Source organism: Mirounga leonina, unplaced genomic scaffold, assembly GCF_011800145.1.
Source record: "Mirounga leonina isolate KUSES-001 unplaced genomic scaffold, KU_Mleo_1.0 Mir_174, whole genome shotgun sequence".
Classification (NCBI taxonomy): domain Eukaryota; kingdom Metazoa; phylum Chordata; class Mammalia; order Carnivora; family Phocidae; genus Mirounga; species Mirounga leonina.
This window is the reverse complement of record NW_023270451.1, coordinates 32,960,131-32,976,130: the sequence shown is the minus strand read 5'-3', so window position 1 is coordinate 32,976,130 and position 16,000 is coordinate 32,960,131. Positions and strand designations below refer to the sequence as shown.

Sequence of the window (16,000 nt, the reverse complement as noted above, 5' to 3'; positions counted from 1 at the left end):
TATTTGTTAGTCTTTGTAAGAAAGTAAAGCAAAAGTTCTGTACAGCTTTTAGCTCATTTAGGATCTATTTTCTTAACTCATTTACATAAATTAGTGAAAAAAATACAGAAAAGTGGGTTCTTGGTGTTTTGCCTGAATTCAGACACCAAGTGTTGATAAAATATTTAAGAAATTGTATAATTAAAGCCTAGGTGTCAAAATATTTTTTATAAATTATTATAAAATAATTTTTCTTATAAAAGGGGCTTTGTGGGTGCTCATCTCTATTGTAGTACAAAAGCAGCCACAGACAAATTGTAAATGAATGGTTGGCCGTGTTCCAATGGTATGTTTCAAAGACAAGAAGTAACGTTGATTTGTTCTGAGGGCCATAGTTTGCTGACCCCGGTATAAGATCACAACTGACATGGAAGGAGCAAGGAGCAGGAAATAAAATGTTAATTGGACAATTAGGAAGGATCTACCCAAGGAAGGTTCTTAACCTCAGGTTCACTGACCAGTTTTAGGCATTAACATGCAGCATGCTGTGCACTGGTCTCTTTCTTTTTTTTTTTGTTTCAGATGAAGTGTTCAGTAATTAATCAGTTGCTTATAACACCCAGTGCTCATCACATCACGTGCTCTCCTTAATGCCCATGACCCAGTTACCCCATCCCCCACCCACCTCCCCTCCAGCAACCTTCAGTTTGTTTCCCAGAATTAAGAGTCTCTCATGGTTTGTCTCCCTCTCTGATGACTTCCCATTCAGTTTTGCCTCCCTTCCCCTATGATCCTCTACATGGCTTCTTATATTCCACTAGTTTCTTTTTCTTGTGAAATATGTCACGCCTATCTTCACTCATTGAGACATACACTGCCTGAGGGTTTGTGCCCCCCAAATGTTAAAAACCATTCTGTTTGTTAAAAATGGCAGAAGTTTATAAATAGATGTGTCCTGGATTATTGAAACAGATACATAGCAGTTGCTGAGAAATATTCAAACCTCATCAAAGTTTTCCATGAATTAGAAAGGCTGTTCCTACAAGAGTGAGATAAAAAGGATTATAAAAGGGCATAGTTTTGAAACTGTGCTCTAGAGAAAAATCTGACAGGTTGGTCAGGGGCTTCTGTGGATGGTGAGGGGGTCAGAAAAGGAAGTGTCACTGCTGCTCCTGATTCTTCAACTGAGGCAATTCAACTTTATAGTTTATTTCAAGCCTCTGCCTATTAATATATATGAATAAAAGAAATAATACTTCTTATAAACTATTATAAAATAGTAAATTAATAATATAAATGTAGTACTTATATTTTCTTTCTTTTTTTTTTTTTTTTGTCCTAGCCTGTAAAATATTTCTTTAGATATGCTTTATCATGGGCAGTAATTCTGCTTGGCATTTTTTAAGCAAGGTATTTAATAATGGCAAAGTAATATTAATCTTTAATTAGGTTTGTGGGAAATATGGCTGACCAGACTATGAGTCTGTTAACCATGGCACCTCTTTGTATTTTGTTGCAGGTTTTCTGTTCTGGAAAAACAATGCAGCTATTTGATGGTTAGTCTTGGAATTACAATGTAGAAAGTTCTGCCAAGTATCTAAGTTGGGATTCTTTAAGTAATATTATTAACTGTTAAGCCATATAGCAGATTTCAGTCTGGGTAGCACAAGAGATGTATTTTACATTCCTTCTTTCTTTTATTGATCAATTTTTCTTAAGTGCCTACTATATGCCAAACACCAGGGGTCTGAAGGCTAGTATAGTTTCATTGCAAGAGAAAGAAAAAGCATTTGATTGCTATATCACATTTCTATTTTGAATTATTTTAGTATTAATACTGTTCACTTGGAAAAAAACTTGAGTAATTTAATTTATCAGCGGTAACTTCTTAAAATGTTGCATTTGATCAGGACTTTTTTGGATCTCCTGTTTTTAAAACTTAAATCTGGTGTGCATAGGGTAGGTTCAGGGGTGGACATGTCAGGTTTTGTTGTCACTATTTTGCAGATAAAAAAGAAAATGAGAGTGGAGAACCTTAATGAGATACCCAAGGGCACACTGTTCTTACATCAAAGATCTACTAGACTGTGCATTTCCTCCTCCTTCTATTCTTAACTACACTCCACTCTTCCTCTTCCTCAATTCCGAGCCTTGTGTTTTTCTCATATAAAGTGAGCTACACATAAAGAGAGTGAATAGGTCCTTTAAAGTGTTCAGTAAATATTTTAACTAATGATTCTTACTCTTCTACCATTCATCAAAGCATGACATAATTTTAAAGAATATGTCTTTTTAAATGTTTTCATAATATGTAGACAATTTTATATAACTAGAAAATATATTAGGCTCATCAAGTTCCTTTTTTCCTTGTGTTTATGTTTTGATACTCCTGTAGGATTGCACTTATAATAAGCTCACACACCTCGTTGATGTAAGATAAAATGTGAAACACAGGTTAATACAGGTAAATGCAGATTTATGGCATAATTTGAATACCCTGTGATGATCTCTTAAAAGCTCTTGAAAGATTCTAAAACATATTTGGTTAATAGTTTTTGCACGTACTTCAAATGTATTTTTTTCTGTTTCTCAGGCTCTATAGTTTCATGTTCTCCCCCTCACCCCGAGATAGAGCACCTTTGCCAATCCTACCCTTACATAGCCAAATCCTTTTCTTGAGAAATTGTAAAGTTAAGCTGTAAATGATTTTTCTATCTGAAAGATTATTGTAGGTGGTAAGTAGACAGCAGACATTCTCTAGAAATGATGATCTTGTTTTCACATAAATATGTTCAGTTAGAGAAATATGCCAGAGATATATGAAGAGTTGATATAGTTTATGTTCTATTAACCTTGCTTATTTTTACAGCATGTTGGTTTTATTGTCTTAATATTTACGTTATCTATTTTTGGTCACTTCAAAAATGAATAAAGCTTATGCTGTAAAATACTTTCCCTAAATGGTATTTTCCTGAAGTTTTAATAAAGCATTACTAGTTTAATCATCACTGAGTGCTCATATTGTGTGCAAAATTATAATTGCAAGCATGCACTATACGATTCATCGTGGGTTGTTTGTATACTGCAAACAGTATGGTAATGAAAAAGCAAAGGTCATAGCTATCTCTAAATCTGGCTCAGAATTATTCATTAAGTTAATTCTCATTATTTTTGTGTACAAAATGCTTATAAAAAAATAGAACCATCAAAGCAGTGGATATTCCAATGAAAAATTGAAGTATAGTGTCAATGGAAGTTGAAGGGAAAATTCAACTTCTCTTTGGAATGTAATAATTGAAAATTAAATTTAAATAATAGAGTGTTTGGTTTTTTACCCCCACATCAGATGGGTAATATGCCAAGGTCATAACAAGGTTTGAGGGAGACACGTATCACACGATGGTGTGAACACCCAATCATCACGCTTATGAACTACGAAAGGATCTAGTGTTCTTAATCATATGCTAATAAAGGGAGATTTTGTGTAGATGTCTCTAAACTTCAGTCCTCCTTTGGGAATTTCAGTATTGTTATTAAAAAAATATAAAGTTAACACATGAACCCATACATTTCATAAAACAATTTTAATAATACAGAAGTATAATAAAGAGCAAAAGTCCCTTTTCGTCCACCCATTCCCCTCTCTTCCCATGCTTAGTCACATCAAAAAGATTAAAGTATAGATCACTAGAGTTGAATATCTAAGTTCTCCTTTCTGAAGTAGTGTCTTAATGTTTTCTGTAATATAATGCTTCTGTAATCTTGTTTTCTGTAATCTCGTGCTTCAAGAAATTATCTTACAGGTTTCACATGACCCAAATGATAGATCTCAGAGCTCTCAGATATAGGGAATACTTTTAAAGCTCTTAATCTAGACACAAGTCTTAAAATAAGATGTATACATACATATATGAAGATATAGGTAATGTGTAGATATATCATATATGATATATACGTGTGTGTATATATGTGTGTGTAGCAAATATGTGGAAAATCACAGATATTTCACGGAAGAAAGTAGGTATCCATTGTTTATTGGGCTGCAATGAGTGGAGGGTAGTGGAAGGATAAATCTGATACGTCAGAGATACACGTGTGTGTGTGTGTGTGTATGTATATGTGTGTATATATGTATGTTTGTAGAATATAAACTATAATACTATATGTTTTGGCTCTTTATATTATATGCAATGTTAATAAAATGTTATTTATAATATGTTAAATATATAATATATGTTATTTATAATATATAATGTATGTTATTTATAATATATAAATATATATGTTATTATATATATAAAATCTTCCCATTACCCTCCTCTCATTCTACTCCAATAAACAATGGATACCTAATTTGTTCCATGAAATCTTCTCCATGTAATGCTGATGTTTCATGCATTTGATGCAATGGAGACACCATGGGAAAAAAAAAAATATTTGCCTCCAACACTATGAGTTCCTTAAGAATAAAGACCATTTGTTGCTTATCAATTGTTAGCATTAATTTGTAACTCTTTCAAGTTCCACATATTTGAAGTCAGTCTAATTGGTAATTGGGTACTTCTTGAATTTCAAAAAGGGTGGAGCTTAGAATCAGAGAAAAAAAAATATTTTTGAAATTCAGATGGACCTGGGTTTAATACATAGGACACTCTGTTATTTGCTTTGTAAACTTGGATGAGATAGTTAATTTTTTTAAGTTTATTTTCCTCATCTGTAGAGATAAAAGAAAATTCATATCATATGGCTATTAAGTGTATTAAATGAGTTAATTTAAAACACTTGGTAAAAGGCGTGTAAGAAACCTTAGTTCAGATCTATATTTAAATATCTTGATATGATTCCTGTGCTTTAATATCAATTACCAATTTATAGTAAAATATTTAATACTTAAATTTTATACATATATGGTCAAGGTGAACTAAGAATTTCATTTGCCATTTAATCTACGCTTCCAGTAATTGACCTCAAGTATCACACACTTTTTATCTAAGAAGGTAAAATTGAAAAGCCATTGAGAAGTAGGCTCAAAAGTGTGAGAATTTGGGACACAAAAAAGGAGCCAACTGAAAGAAAGAAAGAAAGAAATGTGCTTCTCAACTTTTGTTTCTGGAAGGAAGATAGGAATACTTGCATCTGCCAAGGACATGGAAGGGAAAACGGTACATAAATACATTATAAAGGGCACTGTAAGAGTTTTCATGCTTCAGAGATAAACAGATAATCATTACCATATACAAGTTAAAAATAGTATGGAAATAGTTTTTCATGGAAGATTAACAAGTGAAGCCAGAAATGTTTGTGGTTGCTCGTATGGAAATTGCTTTGTTAGATGAATGTACTGACTGGGCAAGAAGTAGTCAGTAATTTGTGTGAGCTGTTACCCTCAGAGTTCAAAATCCTGTACAGAGTGGCCTTGATTTCAGATAAAGTTCATATATTGGTAGAATTATTTCTCTTTTGGCTTTTGAATCATTTATGAACAGGATTTTTTTTTTTTTAGTAGAAAAAATAACCTTCCCTCTAGCCTTGTTTATTATCAGAGTGTAATGTTCCTATGCGCTTGCTTAAGTGTTCATAATAAGCTTGTAGATCCCAAAAGGAGCTGAATTATTTCTGGTGGTCTTTGAATGTGTAATTGCTGCCAGGTGAGGAAGCAAAATTCCAAATCAGTTTAAGGAACTTTCACAAATAACACTTAACAGAGTTATAAGGCATAAAGCTCAATATATAGTTTACATAATAGAGTCTTACCTAACCACAGCAGAGTCAAAGAACAGTCAAAGAGAGGTCTTCACAGAGGGATATATTAACCTTTTGCTTGACACCGCACTTCTTTAGATTTATTAAAACCTTCTGGCTGTGCATTTGAAATCATGCCTGTTTAAAACATCCTTGTATGAATTTTCTATTTTGCTGTGAGCATTTCCAGGAGCATCTAACAATAGTGATAAAAAAGGTGACCATCAAAAGGCAGAAAATCCTCCACCTTTGCTTAAGTACATTGGAATAAAGTAGTTTTGCGATCTTGGCCGGGACACTTAGTGTTATTTCTTTACTTTTCAAATAGTGTGTTCAGCTTTTAGGGAAATAAAATTTTAAAAAATTCAGACTCCAAGATGGGTATATTAGTAAGTAATCATACTACAAAATTGTTGTTACTTTTCAGAAAAGTTGAATATAGTATTCATTTAAATATGGACCTTCTCATGATACCTTTGCTTTGTGGTTAGATTTAATTTTGTGCAACTTTTAAGGATCACTTCTAATATTTTGACAAAGGGTAAATTTATATGTGTTGTGGCTAAAATTCAATCATAACTTACAAAAGCAGGTTGAGAAATGTCAGGATTGCCCATATTCTTCCCATATACATTTCTGTATCATTTACTCCTATGTTCATTTTTACATATCTGTTAAAACTTTAGAAAGTGTTCTGGAAGATATTATTATGTACAGACAGGTTTCATATGAAGAAATCATCCACTAATTGTCTCTTTGTCCATACCTCCCTCACCTCATTAAAACATGTGCTTTCTTGTCTACTTTGCCTTTTTTGAGTGGTATTTTCCCATTATATAGAGTAGAAACTGAAATCATTGAGGGAATTCTGAATATGCTATCTTTGCCATGTATGGAAGACCTGTACAGATCGTGTGCTCATCATTTTAGTAAAGGTCTCCCTTTATATCTTTATATCTACAGATACTTTATATCTACAAATAATTACTCTCCCCACCTTTATTTTTTTTTTATTTTTTATTTTTTTTAAAGATTTTTATTTATTTGACAGAGAGAGACACAGCGAGAGAGGGAACACAAGCAGGGGGAGTGGGAGAGGGAGAAGCAGGCTTCCCGCTGAGCAGGGAGCCCGATGCGGGCCTCGATCCCAGGACCCTGAGATCATGACCTGAGCCGAAGGCAGACACTTAACGACTGAGCCACCCAGGCGCCCCTCTCCCCACCTTTAGTACAGTGGTTCTCAACTAGAGGCAAATTTGCCCCCAGGAGACATGTAGCAGTAATATCTGGAGACATTTTCAGTTGCCATGACTGTGAGGGTGTGGTACTATGGACATGTAGTGAGTAGAGGCTATGGATGAGGGTAAAGGTGCAGGAAGCTCAGGACAGCCTCCAGTGAGCCTTACTCAGCCCAGAGGGACAACCATGCTAAGGTTGAAAACTCCTGCTCTCACTTCTCTTTGATCATTTCTCCTCTGAATGATTCTTTTTAAAGTACTACTTTTCTGCATACTTCGCTGCCTAAATCACCTGATGAGGCATCTTGAAGGGGTATGATCTTGAGTATATGTCTAAATTCTGTACCCTGGTTTCAAACTTGGTCAAGTCATACATTCCAACCCTGCTGCCTTGGGGTCTTCTGTGGCCTTTGTAAGTTAGGGTGTCATCTTCACAGTCGTCATACTCTGGCATGTATTTTGGGCCTCCATATCTTCACAGCATCTCCCCCACCCCACTCCTATTCAGTGGTGCCAGAGAATTCTATTCCGTGTATCTGAACTTCCAGCTCAGTCCTGGAAGGTATAGTTGACCATTGTAAGAAATCATTCCAATGAGTTTATGCCATTATCTGTATACTACCATTTATTTTCTCCTTTCTGTGATTATATTTGTTTTAAAAAAATCCTTTCTATCAATGAAACCCATTTTGCAATAATAATATGAAGTGGATTCCCTTTTGAAATCAGAAGTCTTACATACTCGAGGAGCGGAATGAAAAGCTTCAGCCTCCTTGACTTCCTGCTAGATTCCTGAGCAGCCTTTGAGGCATTATCAGAGAATATTAAGATGTTAGCCCTTGTATTATTCTTTAACTTTTTGGTATATATTTCACCATAAAAATCTTTAGAGATTATAATTTTTTTTTTTATGGCAGGACCTACTTGTTAACACATTGCTATGTATCTCATGCTTCCCTATATAGCACTATGTATTTGTGAACAGAATAATGTGGCCAAGTCATCAAAAGTAGTACCAGAAACAAAGTAAACAGAAGGCAGAATCTTATCCAGGGAAGATTTGTAGATTATAAGGGCTGAATAGATAAATATAGTCATCTTTTTTGCTGAAAATTTACTAAAAATAAACTAAAAAAAAAAAAACTAAAAACAGGATATATATTCCATTCTGAAAATAGGGAACCTACTCATCCTTGAATCCCAAACTTCTAGGAATATCTTCCAGATGTTATTCAGTTTGGACCTAATTTTTAAAAAAGTTACAGAGATTCATTACTTATGTCTCATAAATAGAAGAGTTCCTTGGCAGTATACAAAGGAAGAAAGTTTGTTCAAGGGAGTTTCCCAAATTATTGCACTTTGGCAAAATGAGGCTGGGTCAGTGTTAGGAAGTTCATGCCTGCCCTTTGGAAATCCATTCTCCAATTTAGGAATGGGCAATGTAAGACAGAAGGATGGATTTGTGGTCATGGAGCTTTTTAGTTTTTTGGTGTTTTTTATTATTGGTTTGTTTAATTCTGTTATAAGGATTAAATAAAACAGGCAAGACAGATTCTGCTAGGTGCCCATCTCCTCACTTCAGAAACCCAATTTTATTTGACTCAGCAGCAGCATTTCTTAGCCATGCAGCTTGGGATGGTCTCTGTGATGTAACTGGAAGCTTTTCTAGAGTCTTTATTTAATGGGACCCCTTTCTCTCTTGCTTCCTCCTATCTGGAAATACCCAGTATGCACCATTAAAGGAACATAAGTAACGCTGATTCCAAAAAAGAATATCATCTCTTTCCAGTAACCAAGATATCATAGCATATCTATTAGTTTTAACATCATAGTGACCTCACTATTATAAGTTTTGCTTGCACACAACTCCTATCAGGAGTTTGATCAGGACAACTGATTTTCTGGAGGATACGATAGGCATGCAATAGGTATAGTCTGAGATGACCTTAGGAGAATGTGGGAAAAAAATTTTAAGTTCAGTAGTTATTAATCTGATTGTGTGCATTCCCATTCTTGTCTCGGGTCCTATGTGAAGTTAGGTCATTACTCTGGAAAGAATTGGTCCTGTGACTTAGAATGGCAATCTGTCAGAAATGGTGGAATGCTGAAAGAGAAATGTCCTTTCTGGTGAGGAGGAATGGGAGAGAAGGGGAGGGAGATGAAATGTAAATGTAGAATAGGAAAAGAGACAAAGCTACATCCTGAAAGAACTGCAGAAATTTATCAACAAACAGTGCCAGAAACCGAAATTACATTCCTTACACATTTTCTTTTCATTCAAAATATGTGCTTCCCTGCACAAATATGTACTGGAACCTACTCTGGTATCCACATCGTGAGAGAAACTTGGGATGCAATGCTGAGCCTGGGCAGACAAGATAACCTGGTATCTGGTATCAGCCTAGAGCTTCAGGCCAGGAGAGAATCGCATTAACAAATATAAAACTGGAACCGAGACAAGAGCTAAAAAGAAGAGATACCATGAGAGCCATGATGGATGGATTTGACCTAAGCATGCATGTCAAGAAAGACTTTTTTGAGCAAGAGGAAAGAAAATAAAAAGCAACTTTGTCACCCAAGATGAGATCTGGGTGAATGGAAGAGAGCATTCCAGAGAAAGGATAGGAATACCTATGACTGAAGAGAACTTAAATTCAAAAGGCTTAAAAAAAGGTTGAGATTAGAGTGTAGAGATAAAGGAGGAACATAATTATAGAGAAGTACAATGTGTGATTGGCAAGATGGATCGAGTCATTTTTTTCCTAAAAAATAATGTATTTGGCAGTACTGATTAAAATTAGATGGATTGCTAAAACTTGGAATCTTTTTGTTTTATGCTTTTGCTCTCATGGCTTAGCTACAATAATTAAAGCAATATATACCAGTGTTTCTTATTTAAAACTGTAAGACTGAAAATAATTTATATATTATACATTTAGTCATGAAGTAAAACTAATTATTTTCTGATGTCTGTGGGTTGCTCATTACTCTTTGCCTTTCTTCTCTTCTATTCGTCTTATCCCTAATCATAATAACTTTATTTGTATGACTATCATAGTGTTTTATAAATGCAACATATTTGACATGTTCTTAATTCTATCCATTAGAGAATCCAACTAAGGTGGTATGTTATATGGGTCTAATTTGTCCTGCCTTATGACTTGGAAATGGTGAAGATTCTTCTTTTTCTTCACTGCCATGTCTTATGTCCTAGCCAGAATCTAGCTTTCTTGCCAACTTATTCCTTCGGTTTTGTTATTTGTCATCTGGTTTCTCTTCTGTATATTAGAAGCCCCTTTTCCCTGATTTACCACTTATCTGAAAGTCACAGATTAGCTCTAACCCAGATTAGCAAACTTCTCATTTAAACACAACTTTCATTCCCCTATCCATAGGTTTGATTACCTAAAATTCTCTCTATCACTTTGGGAAAAGAAGAGAATATGGCTTTCTTGGTCACTGGTATTGTTTGGGGGAGGTTGAGATGAATTTTAGCAAACTTGTAAGAATATGTCTCTGTTCTTTTTCCACATAACACCTGAGAGCAGAAAAAATGATTTCCTTTGTAGCTGTCATCACAGGGTTATGGCAACATCAAAAATTGCATATTTATTACTCCTTTAACTGAAATCTTGACCAAAATTAATGTTTTTTTTTTCAGTCTAAAAAATGAATCTGTTAACTATAAAACTGCATGAGTCAAATTTAACATTAGTTTTGTGTGTGTGTGTGTGTATGAGAGAGAGAGAGAGAGAGAGAGAGACATTCACTCTTTTGGAACATCCTACAAATGTAGAGTCAGATTACTTGTTCTGAGTTGGAATTATCAGTATTTATTGTTGAAAATTCTATTTTAATTTGGAAAAGTCAATACTTTACCTGACATTTTTCAAGACTTAATTATGACCATTTTATGGGGTTTTATTTGTTTTGCTTTGTTTTTGCTAATGTGATAATTATCTTTTTTATTATATTTCATAATTGGTTATTGCCACTGCTTTGAGATCTAGCAAGTTTTGTGAATGGGGTCTTTGAAAATATTAAATTTTATAATTGGTTATTGCTATTATATAGAAAAGTGCACATTATTGTGTGTATTGATTTTATACCTAAGCACTTACTGAACTCTGTTCACAGTTCACAGTTCTTTTATATTTTCAAATGATTACTTTTTATGTTTAAAAGGGAGGATACATTGTATCTTATTTTCTAATATTTAACCCTTATATTTATTGTTCTTGTTACATTAGCTAAGAAATCTAGTACACTGAGACATGTTAGGAGTGATGTCAGTTATCCTTGTGCTTTATTTAAGGTAATTCTTAAAATAATGAAAGAGATTCCTCCCCACTTTTTCTTTACTTCTTTTAGATGTTGAATAGTACAAATAATGTAATTAAAAGTTCACATTGTAGGGGCACCTGGGTGGCTCAGTCAGTTGAGTGTCCAACTCTTGATTTCGGCTCAGGTCATGATTCAGGGTCATGGGATCGAGCCCCGGCTAGGGCTCCAAGCTCGGTGGGGATCTTCTTGAGATTCTCTCCCTTTCCTTCTTCTCTCTGCTCCTCCTCCTGCTTGTTCACACACAAGCACACTCTCTCTCTCTCTAAAATAAATAAATCTTAAAAAAAGTTCCTATTGTGTTTTTTCCTTAATTTCATAATGTGTTAAATTACAGCTTTTTGTATGTTGAAATTAAACTAGAAATCTTAGTATAAACTTTTCTTTTTCATAATGTATTGTGGTGAGAGAATTGTATGCATATTATCACAACTTTGGGTTAACACAATGTGTTCACATTGTTATTACTGTATAAATGTCACTTATTTCTAATAGCTTGTTTCCTTTATAGAGGATCCTTTTTCCTTCTGACGTTTCCTGGCAACTTAAGACATTGTCATTTCACTAGATAAGTGCTCACATGATCTCCTGTAGGCTGTGGGTAAACATCTTTATTGCCAGTTCTTTAATGCAGGTGGGGAGTGAAGGATCTGCCACCCTGTTGACTCCTTAGAATATGGTGCAAGAATACTTACCTTTTTAACACTGGGCCAGGATCTTTTTCTCCTCCTTGAATTTGTTCACTCTCAGCTGGAATCAACCCAGAACTGTCTTCTGCAGAGGCCTACCTTGTACATGTTTTGGTCTGTGGTTTTTGTTTCCAGTCTAATCCCATCTCTTTCTTTTTCTCAGAAATTCTCCCAAATTTCTAGTCAGATCATAGCATTACCCATTATTTCCCAGTATTTCATATGTATATTTGTGTGTGCATATGTGAGCTTCCAAGTGCATTTAATACCACCATCACCACCAGTACACATTTCTTAGGGATTTAAAACGAGGAAGACGTGTCCTCAGGCTACCACCTTGATCAAGCTTCTCAATGATTTATTATAAGAAACCTTTACAAAAATAGTTTTGTTCTTCTGATATATTCTTAAATTATAATCCATTAGATAGTCTACTTCATAAAATTAAAAAGTAATTGATTTCTTCCTAAAGAAGAAGAAGTGTTAGAATTTATAACACTTTCTTTGAGGGGGGTCCCCAAAGAGTCCACCATTATAATTCTTATTAGTTATAATAAGTAAGTGTAATTATAAGTAATTACTTGCAATGAAAAATAAATGACTCTCATTACTTATAATCCCATCATTGAAAGGTCATCCTGTCTTGGCTGCTATCTTTCTTATATTATCTTCAAATTTGTGGTGATTACTCTCTAGTTGATTCATTTAGTTTATTCTTAATGAACTCAGAAATGATTCTATTGGGTTGCGTGAAAGAAATGAGCTATTTTTAGATGTAGATGGCTCCAGAGTAATAGAGGAAGATATGCTTGTCTGTTTTACAACTGGAAGCAAGAAATGGAATAGTTACTATATGTAATGTAACAAAACTGTTTTATGTTTATTCAGAGTTCTAAAAGATCAAATTTTAGTTATGGTTTCAAAAAAAGAAATAACTTTTTTGTTACTTTCTCTATCTACCCCTCAGTGAAGTAAGAGATTATATTTTACATGCCATGTGATGTATTCAGTTTTTGAGTGACACTTGAGAAGAGGAGATGAACAGTTTAATATCAAGATGAGTGTTAAGTCAAATTCAGTTTAAATTTTTTATTTTGCTTATATTAATATATTTTGTCAATTTTTGGGTACTGGAGAAAACCTTTATGTATTTGTCCCTCATTGTCAAGCTATTTTATAAAATGATGAGAATTATATGTAAAGCAGTTAAAACCCCACAAATTCAGTATCCCTTTTAAATCCCGAATCCATGGATTTCTGTATAGTTTAATATGGCACAGTGACTTCTTCCCCTACCTCTCAAGTACCATACATCTTGGTATACAGTGCATATTTTAGAGTTCATTATCACCATTGCATGATATTTATTGGGTGGCCTAGTGAGCTGGGTGAGCTTCTGCTATGAGCTATAAAAATATTATTTTTGAAAAATATCTTTGGCTTCTTGTGATTGTTAGGCAAGTGGATATTGCTGGACAGAGCTCTGAGTTACTGGGGCTTTTGAATTCTGTTTTTTGACAAACAAGATACGTCTTCACGAATTTAACATAGTTTGCCTTTGGACTTACCTAAAATTTGAGTCCCTTGTGGCTTATCTATATTCACTGTCCCTTTTCTATAACTTAATTTGATCTTTTGCTGTTTTATACTCTCTGGGAATTAGCAATGTATCAGACTGCAGGACATGACAACTATTTCTTTTGTCTTGAAGGGGAGAAGAATAAGAATCAAGAATCCTACTGTCATTTCTTAAGGTGTTTAAATGTCAAGCATATTAAAATATAGCGTGTATCAATTATATTTACATTCTTCTTATAACTTCTTTTTTTTTTGGATTCATAAGCCTGTTGTAAGTAAACTAATGTTATGAGATATTGCACTCTGTTGTATTCTCTTAAAATCTTATGGCTAAAATGCTCCTGGTTGAAAACAAGGAATGTTTTAGTGTTCAGTTAAATCTATTTTGTTTCCCTCTTAAAACATTCACTTTTTTCCTTCAATTCACCACATAATTAGTTGAAGGCAGAAAGTTAACATGCATAGAGAGATGTACAAGAAATGGTTGCCTCAGAATGAAAATGATTATTATAAATTAGGCTGTTACTATAGTATTTATTATCAAGAATATGAAAAACAAGCCCAAAGGCTTCTTCCATAATAATTAGACAAAATTCCCCTACCCTTTTTTTCCTAAACTTCACAAGACTTATTTTAAAAAATGAGTGATGTGTAGAAGAATGTCATTGTAAGCTACAGTTTTCATAGAGAAGCTGTGTGAGTGTATGTTTTTGTTTTTGTTCTGCAATGCTGAGAGCTTACTTCCAAGTAAAGTGCTCAAATCTAAAACAAAACAAATCTGAACAGGCTAGATTTCCTCATGAGAGCTTTTCTTTCATTTTTTAAGTCAGGAAATATTTCAGCCTATGAGAAGACTGTATTTTTATAGGAATATGTATATAATTAGAACTTTCTATCATTGAATTTGACATTTACTTTTAAATGCCTTTTAATATATTCCTATAAAGATTATCAATCATTTTTGCTTTCATGATTTAGTGCTCACTGTTCAGTAGTGTCTCTCACCCCTTTTGTTGGACATGTGTATAATCCAGACAGACATTTTCTTTCTTGTAATTATTACTCCTCTTTGCCGGTATTTTAATTATTTATAGCCGCAAGCATTTATTTGTCTTTTTAAAGCCTTCCAATCCCAATCAGAATGAATAAACAATTAAAAGGAAGAAAGGTTTTGTAGCTCTTCTTTTCCTTTTGATTGTGTGTGTTCTATATAACACTTAAATTATTCTTTATGAAATTAGTATATCCAGGAAACTGGAGAATTATGCTTTAGGCTGAGTGAATGGAAAACATGTTAGTGTTTCCTTTGTAAGGTTTCCAGAGTGTCACAGGAGATTTCTAATGTGCTGCTTATTTGTTCTCCACACTGGAACAATAATTAAAATGTTGTTTAGCCTTCCCTATGTCCTACACCTCACTGAAAACATGTCGGCAGAGAAAGCAAATATTCATCATGGCTCAATATAAAACAGATCCCGCCAGGGATCATGCCAAACCCAACCAACCATGACAGTCAAATCAGTGTATGTTTTGTTTTAATTTTTTATTTTTGCCTTTGCTTTAACAACATGACTCTGGTATTTGCTGTTCCCTATGCCTTACCACTTTATGGCATGACAATTCCTGAAATTGACAAGGCTTCCTGCCTATCTTTGCAGTGTATATGTGTGATACTATAAACTATAAGAGAAAATGACGTTTTGACTCCATAAATATTTGCTTTATGTCCCCTACATCTGTTTTACAGAACTCCTTTTTTTATTCCTCCATCAATACTCACTGAAAAGTGCTTGCTTCTACCTTTTGTCTGGGTGTTACAAATTCCAGAGTCAGAGTCCCAATTTGCAAGTTAGGGTTTTTATTATTATTAAGCAAAGAGATGTGATTCTCTCATCAGTTTGTAGTCACATCATAAAACATGAATTACCCTAGTGATTTTATTTTCTTTTTTGCAGTTGTGGAAGCAGGATATGCATACCATGGAGGTGTGAATGTGTGTTAGACCACACACCCAACTTATTGCTGTTGAGTCATTTAAAAATCTCAAGAGGGATTATATTTTTAAATTTGGTATTAAATTAGGCCCTCCAAAAATAATGGATCTAAACTTGAAATAGTCATTTAGGAGCAAGCTTTCTTGGATAATAATGTCCCTAATTTTAAATGCTTAGACTCTATAGATTCTGATTCTGGTTTCAAATCAGGGTTTCTCAGTTATTATCTGTGTGATGGTAGACATGTTATTCAACCTTTGTTGGTGTAAGTTTTCTAAATAAGTTTGTTCAATACGTCTTTGTTCATCCCTGGAATACACACAAGTGTAACTTCAGAAATGCCAACCCATACCTCTGGGAATACAAATTTACTAATTAGAGTGCAATAGTCATATACAGTTCTTTGTCTTAATGTATAGAACGAAATACTATTTTCCAA

General features: G+C 34.0%; 1 protein-coding gene and 1 non-coding gene across 2 annotated transcripts in view; one reads left to right on the top strand and one right to left on the bottom strand.

Moving 5' to 3' along the window:
- The window catches only part of CRPPA (CDP-L-ribitol pyrophosphorylase A), a 300,837-nt gene that overhangs the window by 269,619 nt on the left and 15,218 nt on the right, over positions 1 to 16,000 (top strand). The gene's annotated exons all lie outside the window — the stretch shown is intronic.
- Positions 3,320 to 3,423, bottom strand: LOC118021438. The gene has a single exon (XR_004682180.1). It is a non-coding gene; the product is annotated as a small nucleolar RNA U13 (small nucleolar RNA).